Source organism: Palaemon carinicauda, chromosome 32 (assembly GCF_036898095.1).
Source record: "Palaemon carinicauda isolate YSFRI2023 chromosome 32, ASM3689809v2, whole genome shotgun sequence".
NCBI lineage: Eukaryota > Metazoa > Arthropoda > Malacostraca > Decapoda > Palaemonidae > Palaemon > Palaemon carinicauda.
The window spans coordinates 64,757,647-64,767,646 of NC_090756.1; positions in this window are offsets into that span (position 1 = coordinate 64,757,647).

Sequence of the window (10,000 nt, forward strand, 5' to 3'; positions counted from 1 at the left end):
CAGACTGGAATGGGATTTGCATCATCTTTTGTGCTTGAATTGGTCACAATTTTATAGTAGTGTAGATCTTGTTGCCCCTTTGAATGAGAATCTAGTCAACATAATTGATAATCGTATCCCTTATCGTGTGATAAGGTACCGAGTGAAGGACAAACCGTGGTTCAATGATGATTATAGACGTACCTATTTGGAGAAGCAGGAGTCCTATCATCTCTGGAAGGGTAACAGATCAGATTTGACCTGGAACAACTATACTCAGCTTCGAGCTTTTGCTCAGAGAGTTTATGCCTCAACTGAAAAAGAGTACAATTTAACCATAAAAGAAACCCTTTCTGGTACAACTCAGGAACATAAATGGTGGTCTACCCTTAAATCTGCACTCTTTGGTGTAGATGCAAGAGTTCCTCCTTTACTTAAACCAGATGGCTCAGTCACTCACTGTCCAAAGGAAAAGGCAACCCTGTTGGCTGATGTTTTTGACAGTAAACAGGGTAATGAAAAACTTGAACTTCCTCATTCATGTTTTCCGGACGCTAAACTAACTACTTTAGCTTTCCAATCTCGTGAGATTAAAGCTCTGTTGATGGACCTTAATGCTTATGGAGGTGTAGACCCAAATAGCATTTTTGCTTTGTTTTTTTATAAAGACAGCAGATTTCTTAACTCCAAAGTTATCTGTTATTTTGCGCAAGTTAGCAAGAAGAGGAGCTTTTAGCACTTGTTGGAGAATTGGTAATGTTACTCCTCTATGTAAATGTGTTTGTGGTAGCTCAAGTCTCAACGATTACCGCCCAATTTCCATAACTCCCATATTATCTAAAGTTTTTGAACGTCTTCTGACAAAACGTCTTAATAGGTTTGCTGAAGGTAATCCTCTATTCCCTACTTTGCAATTTGGTTTTCGTAAAAGCCTTGGAGCATGTGATGCACTTCTTACAATCTCCAATGCTGTACAGAAATCCCTTGACTGTGGTCAGGAAGTTCGTATGATTAGCCTTGATTTTAGTGCTGCCTTTGACCGTGTTAATCATGAGGCCCTTGTTTTCAAACTCAAACAGTTGGGAGTGGGTGGGTCGTTTCTTAGCATTATTATTGATTTTTTAAACAATAGATCTAAAAGAGTTGTTGTTAATGGGCACCATAGTGAGTATAGAAATGGGATATCAGGTGTTCTACAGGGTAGTGTTCTTGGCTCATTACTTTCCATACTATATACACATGACATGTGCTTTGGCCTAGAAAACAAGCTTGTTGCATATGCAGATGATGCTACTCTCTTTGCATCAATTCCATCCCCTGAATGTAGATCTGGGGTTGGTGAATCCGTTAATAGAGATTTAGCTAAAATTAGTGCATGGTGCAAATTATGGGGTATGAAGTTGAATCCTAATAAAACTCAAAGTATGATTGTAAGTAGGTCAAGGACGGTGGCTCCTCAACATCCGGATCTCAGTATTGATAATGTTTCTTTAAATTTGTAAGATTCTTTTAAAATTCTAGGTGTGATTCTCGACAGCAAATTTACTTTTAAGAAACACATTAGTTCTATGTCTTCTTCAATTGCATAAAAAATTGGCTTATTGAGAAAGTCTTTTAAGATTCTCGGTGATCAATCTATTCTGAAGAAGTGTTTTAATTCTTTCATTCTACCCTGTTTTGAGTATTGTTTTCTTGTCTGGTGTTCAGCTGCTGATTCTCATCTTAATTTGTTGGAGAGAAACTTACGGTCTATTAAATTTTTTATTCCTGATCTAAATATCAATCTTTGGCACCGTCCTTCAATTAGTTCATTATGCAAGTTGCATAAGATTTTTCGTAACTCTGACCATCCTTTACATTCAGATCTCCCTGGACAATTCTATCCTGTTCGTAAAGCTAGGCAGGCAGTTAATTCTAATAGCCAGGCCTTCTCCATCATGAGGCTCAATGCTACACAGTATTCTACAAGTTTTGTTCCAACTGTTACCAAGATGTGGAATGATCTTCCTAATCGGGTAGTTGAATCAGTAGAACTTCAAAAGTTCAAAGTTGGAGCAAATGTTTTTATGTTGACCAGGCTGACATGATTCTTTTTATAGCTTATATATGACATATTTTTATTTTTACATTGTTAATGGTTAATTATTGGACATGTCTGTTTTGACCTTGTTACTGTTTTTAGAATGATTTATTGTTAATTTATTTACATCATATATTTATTTCCTTATTCCTTTCCTCACTGGGGTATTTTTCCTTGTTGGAGCCCCTGGGCTTATTGCATCTTGCTTTTCCAACTAGGGTTGTAGCTTGGCTAGTAATAATATATATATATATATATATATATATATATATATATATATATATATATATATACATATATATATATATATATATATATATATATATATATATATATATATATATATATATATATATATATATATATATATATATATATATGTGTGTGTGTGTGTGTGTGTGTGTGTGTGTGTGTTAGTGTGGTACTGTTATTAACACACATTAGTTTTCCAATCAAATATCTCTTCATTGTTTAGACTTGGTAGGTTACTTCTTCTGAATAAGTTTAAGTAAGTTAACTTTAAAACAGTTTATTCCTTTAAAAACAGTTATTATCATCTCCATCACAGGAGTATAGATGATTTGGTCTGATGACCATTCCGTATGACAGCTTGACCAGAAGTGACTAAAATATCCATATTGATGATAACGTCTAATTAGTTATCTCAGCATTTAATGATATATGTAAACACAACATTAATACCGAAAGGTACTTACATCCGATGAGAGACAACTCTTTCTCACGGCTTGTTTTGCGTTTACTCTTCATGAAAAATGTTACATTGCAAATGATTAGCAGTGTCTTGACTTTCGCATGCTGCTTATGACTGAATTGGCATTCTCACACTCGCTCCTAATTTCTACATTGACCTTTTAGGTCATGGATTTAAACATGTAATTTTACATACATTACATTAGATCGGTCAGCTACCTTCAATTAATTGAACTCTACTGACACGTTCAAAATATGTTTACTAGGAGTGTGACTGGATATATATATATATATATATATATATATATATATATATATATATATATATATATATATATATATATTTTCTTTAACTTTACCCATAAACAAACGATGAAGGATGAATGTTCAAATAGGGACATTAAAAAAAAATTACATACCTAACAGATATTGCCAAAACAAAGAAAAATGCATGGGAAATACAGATATTGTACATTGCAAGCAAATGATTATATAGTACCAAAAAAAAATACTTATGTACATATGATTCGGTAACTTGTAAAGAATAGTTGTCACCTTTGTCAAAAATACAGAATATTATAATACGGTAATTAATAAAGAATATTTGTTACCTTGGGAAAGATATAATTTTAGTGCACAAACACAAATTCCTGGTACGTACACGCACCACGGTTTCGTATATATATATATATATATATATATATATATATATATATATATATATATATATATATATATATATATATATATATATATATACATATATATATATATATATATATATATATATATATATATATATATATATATATATATATATATATATATCCTTTTTATATATAGGGCTTATATATTTTATTAGATGCCCATAGATTCTTTATTTTAACATTTAGAGCTTATATATTTTATTAGATGCCCAAAAAATGATTTATATTTTAAATTTTTTTCTAATTTTTTTTTTTAAATGCAAATGTTCAAGAGTCTCTTCAACTACATAATACTAGCGTACTAACTGCTTTTCGTGCACTACACTTTTCCAAGACAATTGTACTCCTTTGAGCGAATAAAGGGGCCAATTTCAAATAGCTTTAAATTGCAATAAATAAGGAGTTTTGTCTGGACTTGGCAAAACGTTCTGTTTGATCTCCAACTTATTTTTTCTTAACCTACGCCAAACAAAGATGTTAACGGCGATATATTATCACCGTAACGCTGCTTGCTGCTAGTAACACGTAGAAACGAAGATCTGCATAAGTCAGTGTCGGGTGGTCCATCTCGGTTAATTTCATCAACCGCTTAGCCACTCGTACGTTGTATGGGAGAGATAAAAATGGGATTGTAGTTGACCATGTGAAGTTAGCGAAGTAGGCCCGTTCTCTGATGATAGTGTTGATTCCTCGGACCGTGTAATTCGTGGACGTACCGATGCAACCATCTGCTGCAATGAAGATTTGGGAATAGGACGTGGATCCGTCCGGGCATGATACATTGAAGCCGGCCTTGTCGTATCGTATCCACGAGCCGTTGTCCAGTTTGCAATTGAACTTATTATCGTCAAAGGGATGAAGTTTTTTCAGAAAATTTTCATGTGTTTGGGAGAGAGCACCGTTTAGCACTATACCTAACTCGCATGAATCCATTGAGTTTTTATGGAATTCAAAGGAGTCAGCTGTACATATTTTTTCATTCATTGCATCTGAATGGTGAGTTAATTGATTTAAGTCTTTAATGGCCGTATATGTTTCCTTTTCTGGGGAAATCACTACGTGTCTTGTCAAACTGGATATTACTGGGTTTGAGTTATTTGTCATGAAAGTCGGAAATGGTGATATCCTGTAAGATTGCCAGGCATTGGAAGAATCAAAGGGAATTGTAATCATAATCCTGTGATTTTCAACGCTTACTGTAATTAGGCTGTAATAAAATTCTAACCTACGTGCGTCTAACAAATGAATATAACCTAATTTCTCCCGTCCGTTCTCCACAATTAACGTTAAATCTCTTATCGGCAACAAATGCGGTGACAGTACACCTTTAGTCGCTAACATAATAGCTTCCACATAGTCTTTTGATTTCTCAATGAAATGTGCAATTCTATTATGGACATGATCTATTTTTGAATTATGATACGTTAACGTTGCCAACAAATCTTGTACTTCCATAATCTGACTGATATTACTAGAATGTTCGTTCACCAAACTCATAATTTGATTGATTGAAGCTAACTGATTCCTTAGTTCTGATAAAATCAATTAATTTTCATGAGTCAAAAACTCAATTTTCTTATTTGATTACTAATCTTAAGACGATTGGAAATCCCTAAGCCTAAACTTGCAACAGATCCAAAGATGTTTAGTGCAGCAAAAATAAACGGGTTACGTATTTCAAGGTTATTGTGTCTTACTGTCCACATCAAAAGGTCACAAGCCAAAGATTCTGCCTCATAAGTCATATATTGCAAGTCGTCGGATAGCATCTCTACAACTTTTAGTGTCGATGCAAGCGAGCTCTCTGTATTAAAAGGAAAGTGTCTTCTATGCATTTCATTTAATGAAACAGCAAACCTTGAAATGGCGCTCTTTAAGCTAGTGACGTCATTCTCTGGGAGAAAAATTGCTTGCATGCGTACTTCTATAACTATGTTACTTGATGTAATAAAAACGTCTTCTTGTCTCTCTACTATAGTGCCATATTTAAAATCTATACTTTTAGTTTTAGAGCTCTTCCCATACAAGAAAAATGTCTGAGCGAACAATATCACTCCTAACAATAAAAACTTCATCTTGGAAACCTGGAATGAGAAAAATATATGTAATTACTCTTGTATTAAGAAGAAAAAAATGTTAACATATAAATTTCATAGATAAAAAATTAAAAAAATAAAAATTCCCCACTTCCTTCTCTCTTATTTTAATTTCTTAGGTGAGCCAATGGTACAATTCTCTCATCACTGGGTTGGGATACGTTTTGAACTCTAAATCTATTGGCCGTTAATGTTTCCAAAATGGTAAATGGGCCTTCAAACTTAGGTGTTAGTTTATAATTGAGTCCTTTACATACATTTACCTGTATGTATACATTATCACCCACGGTATATGTTTTATGTGGCTTCGCTATTTTATCATGATGCCTTATCATTATGATTTGTGATTCTTTTAAATTCTTTCGAAGGATATCAAAACGACTTTTGCTTGCATTTATACATTCTTTTAAAGGATTCGATAAATTAGTTGTAAGCGTAAATACATGGAAAGGCGTTCTAACTGGGGTATCATACAATGCCTCGTGCGGCGACATTTTAATTGATATATGATATGAGTGATTCAGAGTACTTAGTACCGCAGGTATTGCAATATCCCAGTTGGGGTCTGATCCCCCTAGTGTTAATCTTAATATGTTTAAAACCTTCTTATTCGGTCTTTCCACCAGCCCATTCGACTCTGGGTGATAGATCATGGTATTGATTTTCTTTATGCTAAGGAATTCACACAATGAGGTAAGGAAAAGATTATTAAATTCTCCACCAAGTCTGAGATTATCATGTGTGGACTTCCATATTTACAAATGTAACACTCGTAAAACTTCCTAGCGCATTCAATCGCATTTTTAGTTTTAAGCACTATCAGGTGTGTATATCGAGTCGAAGCATCTACAATTACTAAGAGGTGCTTATTTTCTCTATGTGACTCGTAAATTCCTGTTAATAAATCTAAATGTATCTTTTCAAAGGGTTGATTGGGCACGGGATAAGCCCCTAGGCTGACAGGTGTTTTCGTGTGCCCTTTGTTTTCCTGACAAGTGCGACAATTAGCTATGTGTTTTTTTTATATCTGTAAGCCTCATATGCCAATAAAACAATGATTTGGCTTTCTGTGACATTATGGAGAACCCCGGGTGTCCATGCAATGGGTTTGCATGCAACCAATTTAGGACAGTGGATATAAGTGAGATTGGTACCACTACCTGGTCGTTAGTTATATGTGGTGTATGCGGGTTTGCCTTGTCACGTATCTACACAAAATATTGTCTTTGATTATATAATTCTGCTGTGTATACTTTATATATTCCCTTTCCTTACGATTTCCTTCCAAAGCATTTATAATTTTTTTCTAATTTCTGATCTTTTCATTGCTAAGTCTGTAATAATTCAGCGCTCCAGCCCAGATCTTCTTGTTCAGATACAGTTTTAATAATAGGCATGGATGTTGATATATCTATTAATTCAGCTAATGGCTCCGTACAAGATGACACGGGGTTGCGTGATAATGCATCAGCAATGATATTAGCTTTCCCTGGTAAATACCCGATTCACGTGCCAAAATCTTGGATGATCAAATGCCACTGAGTTTGTTTGGGGCTGTGACTAAAGCCTTTAAAGAAGTCGGTTAGGGGTTTATGATCAGTAAGAACATTGACGGGATAACCTTATATTATGAACTTAAAATGCACTAGTGAATTACCAATAGCTAGTCCTTCCTTGTCTATTACTGCATACTTACTTTCGGAAGTTCTCAGTTTCCGAGAAAAAAAAGCTATCAGGAAAAATTGTTTTTCATATTGCTGAAGCAATACCCCTCCTACTCCTAAGTCTGAGGCGTCTGTTGCAATGAAGAAGTCAGGAAATTTTAAGAGAGGAGAACTACACAGTTCATCTTTTAAGGTATTAAACGCCTGTTGATGCTGCTCAGACCATATGAAATCTACGCCCTTCTTCGTAAGATCAGTTAGGGGAGCGGCTATTATTGAATAATTGCGAATAAAACGCCTGTAATATCCACTACACCCTAGTAATTGCTGTATTCCCTTGACATTAGTAGGTATCGGAAAGTTACGGATAGCTGACACCTTATCGTGGACTACTTTAAGACCTTGACTAGACACCGTAAAACCCAAATAGACCAATTCTGTTTTGAAAAATTCACACTTACTAATCTTTACCCTTAAGTTATGTTGTCTTAGTCTCTGTAGTACTAGTTCTAGTTTACGTAGATGTTCTTCTAAGGTTACAAGGTCGTCCATATAGGCATGCAATATATCCCCTAGCAGGTCTCCAAACACTATGTTAGTCATTCTTGTCAATGTTATGGGAGCACAACGTAACCCAAAAGACATACGTAAAAATTCATAATGTCCCCTGGCTGTGCTGAAGGCTGTGTAAGGGATACTATTTTCTTCTAATGATATCTGGTGAAAGTCTTTAAGTAAGTCCAAACTGGTAAAATATTTATTCTGACCTAACAAAGATAAAATATCGTCAGTACATGGCACTGGGAATCGATCAGGGATCGTTTCCTCATTCAAGCGACGGAAATCTACGCAGATACGCCATGTTCGATCTTTTTTCGGTACATCTATTAATGAAAAATTATAAGAGCTGTTCAATTTCCTAATGACTCCTTCTTCTAGCATTTTACCTACTTCATCATTTATCTCATTCTGGAATTTCATAGGGAGTCTGTACGATGGTACATAGATAATTTTCTGCTTGTCCTTTAAACTTATTTGATGTTCTATGACATCCGTTTTACCTAAGGATCCATCCGTAGTGGAAAAAACATCATGATATTTAGTTAAAAATCCAAAACATTTCTGGTGAATATCTTCTTCTTGAATGTCTTTACTGATTTTATTTTTAATAGATTGCAAAAGGGATTCATCCACAACTGATTGAGCGTGATTGATTTCAGCGACGGTAAGAATACGATGTTTATAAACTTCTATATCCAAGATATGTTGATTTATGTGAATTACTAAAGCGGTATTTATATGATTACAGACTTCAATATTACATTGTTGATGTGAGCCTACTGTATAAATAGCTTGTGTGACGGACAATTCGTTAGTTTTCAAATTGTCGAAAGGATTAATATTTCAAATCCCAGTAACGTTTTCTTTATTTGCACTATTAAATTCGAAGGTACGTTCGGCTCGATAGATTGCGTGCAAGATGATATTACAGGTGAACGAGAATTCTGTTGGGTCGCGTATATTATTTCTTTATTAGTGAGACAAGTTATTGGTTCTTCAACATACGTCACTGTTTTATTTGTCGTCTCCTTTTTATTCAAAACTGATTTTAAGGTATTAGAAGACTTATAGAATTTACCTTTGATATACACGATGTGCTTGGCAGGGGCTAAGATAATGTTTTGATTACCCATAGACAGGTATCCTATAATTACACCTGGATACATATCAATGTTTTGTATAACAACAAAGGTATCGGCAAACGAGCGCTTACCGACCTTGTACTGAACATGAGTTACACCTATTACATTTAATTCATTATTTCCTATACCCAAGAGCCTTACTCCGGACTTCTCTATAGGGAAGTTCGAAAACAACAAATGATGTGTCCTCAAATCCGTGATATTACATGGACTACTAGAGTCAAAAAATAATGTAAAGGATTGGTGTTCTAAATTTACAGCATATAATGTTGATCGTAACTCATTTTGACTTATTATTGTGTGAATTTGATGCAAATCTACGGGAGCATGAACTAATTTATTTGATTCGGTCGTGTGTTTCGTAGGAAAATCTATTGCCTCACAATGATCTGATAAAACATTAAATGGATTATTTAACACTACTGATGTTGATTTAAATGACCCAACATCACTCTCTTCCCCACTGGAGTTAATTATGTGGTATTTGCTTTGCTCTGCAACTTCTGAAAATTAGTCTGACCTTGCAAGTTCTGGCTAGACGGCCCAGGATCAGAGTTATTTGAAGAACTGTTTGTTGGTTTTTGATTCTGAACTACATTGACGTTTGGCTGTTTCTTCTTATTGAACTGAGGATTTTTCTTTTTATTTCCATATGGAATTGACTGTGGAATTGACTGTGGATTTGACTGTGCATTTCTAGGATTCTGTTGTGTCTTACGCGAGTAGCACTGACTGTATGAATGAGTTGAACTATTATGTAATGAACAGAATCTCGTTCTGAGGTCTGCAATCAAGTGACCTTGACGTTTGATATTATAACACGTCATTCCTGCGACTTGACTATTATTAACTACGTTTACTTGTTGTGGCTTCGTTTCATTTTTTGTAAAACCTTGTGTAAACAATGGATCAAGATCAGTACACTTAGACATGTGTTTCTTTATCTGTTTATATACGTCCAATTCTGTACTTGCTGACGTTAACTTTTTATCAAAACACCGCACTAAAGCTTCAGGCAACATAAGTGTCATGCAAGTTAAATACATTAATCGTAAGAAAT